This window comes from Poecilia reticulata, unplaced genomic scaffold, assembly GCF_000633615.1.
Source record: "Poecilia reticulata strain Guanapo unplaced genomic scaffold, Guppy_female_1.0+MT scaffold_145, whole genome shotgun sequence".
NCBI classification, from domain to species: domain Eukaryota; kingdom Metazoa; phylum Chordata; class Actinopteri; order Cyprinodontiformes; family Poeciliidae; genus Poecilia; species Poecilia reticulata.
In genome coordinates, this window is record NW_007615015.1 from 537,385 (window position 1) to 539,429 (window position 2,045).

Sequence of the window (2,045 nt, forward strand, 5' to 3'; positions counted from 1 at the left end):
GTGTGTGAGCTTTGCATGATGTGTTTGTGAGCTGAAGTGTAATCGCTGCAGCAGGAAGTCAGAAAATCAAACTTTCAGGATTAAAGACTTTCAGCTGCCACCAGCTAAACCACCAAACGGCCTCGGTGAAGATCGGAGCTCTAACTGGAGACCAGCTTCTCTCCATCACTCTGTCTGCAGCTGACGCACCTTCAGCTCTGTTTTCGGTTTTCCATGAGGTTTGGGAATGTGTTTATGGGATTTTTTCACAATTCTTCCAGAGCTGCAACAAGAGGAAACCCTGGATTTCTATAAAACCACGATCATGAAAATCACCATAAAGCTTTGAATTCTGCAGCTTATTGGTTCCTTTAACTGGATCAGAGGGGTTAAAGGTCACAAAACTGAGCCTACGCCATTATCTACCTTCCACTAAACTTTCAGGCAAGCAACCAAAYTAAACTACCAAAGCCAGATTTACTTTCTTGTGATTCAGGACTTCGGAGAACATTTTGAGCCCAGAGGAGATGCATTGATCAATAATCCATTTTTTATTAGTTATTCCTAAAAAATATTAAACCATGAGTTTCTACAACCTGCTGCATAATTACTGCATGTAGTTTTGGGCTTTCGAATAAGTTTTAACATAACTTTTCTAGCTSTAGATGCAACATAAAAGTTGTTTTTTCAGTGAAATTTCATCATAGAACAAAGAATCTGAGGAACCTGCAGGTCAAACTAAAAGTTATCAAAGTTCTGGTGACATTATTAATTATTAATGAAGCTAAACCAGACCAAAAGCTACAGTAACGACAGAAATATTTTTTAGTTTTATTTATTGTTATCAAGTTCAAAAGTTTACATCCAGAACTGCTTCTGTCTCCAAACACGGACAGTTTGGATCTCCCACAGTCCAACAACAACCGTTGGGTTACAGATTTTCCCTGGTTGCTTTCATGCAGAGCTCAACTCAAACTGCAGATCTCAAAAACACTCAGGACCAACCAGCAGAACTCAGGGACACATTTTACTTCCAGAAGGATCCAACCGTCCCAAAACACAAAAATATGAAACACGAGCCAGATTCTGCCATCAGAGAAAACRTTCATCCGACTGTTCGCTGTCCTTCCAGTCAGTCATCACAAACYGTTACATCACTKCCAGGTCCATCTGTTCTGTTTATCCTTCTGCCAAACTGGGTCCAAATCAGAAGCAGTTTTAAACTGAGGCTGGGAAAYGTAAACATTACAGAAAATAATGTAACCCAAAATAAAATCAGAGAATAATTAACTGATAAAAATGTTATATTTTGCAATCTAAGAACCATCAACTGAGACTCTAATCAACCTTTGACCTCYAGCTGTAATAAAACAGACGTGGCTCCTTTAAGACACTGACTGAAGATTTAACTGAAGCAGAAACAGGTGAAGATTTGATCATCAAACAACATTTTAACTATGTATTGAATATTTATGGATGATTAGCATGTAGCCTTTAGTTCATTAGGGAGAGAGAATAAAATGATTACTGAGCAAATAAGATCGAGTGTTTAGTAAAATATGAAGTAGTGTTGAGGAGTTTATTGGTGATGACATGACCTGACTCACCCGTCTCTCCCCGTCCTCTCCAGGGTGTTCAGACAAATCCGTCCCCAGGCGTCCAAACTCCATTTATAGTTCCTGGGACAGAGAGAGAAAGACAGAGAGAGAGCAAGAGAGAGAGAGAGAGAGAGAGAGAGAGAGAGAGAGAGAGAGATTTGAGTTGGTGTTTTATGATGTAAGGCTAAAATGTTAAATATTTATGAAAACTAAATTATATGTATTAAAATGTATTTTCTTTCTGTAGATGGAAGTTGTAAGATGCAAACTCACCTGAGTGATTGGTTTAGTCCTTCACAGTCATAAGTGTATAGTCAAATCATCCAGTAGRAGAAATTGGAAGAGCAGTTGGACAGAGGAGATAATACTAGATTTGATTATATCCAAAAGAAAGATGGAGAATTTAAAAATGTCTTAGAATAAAGAAATATTATATGAAATATGAGATTTAGTCACAGGATTAAAAAA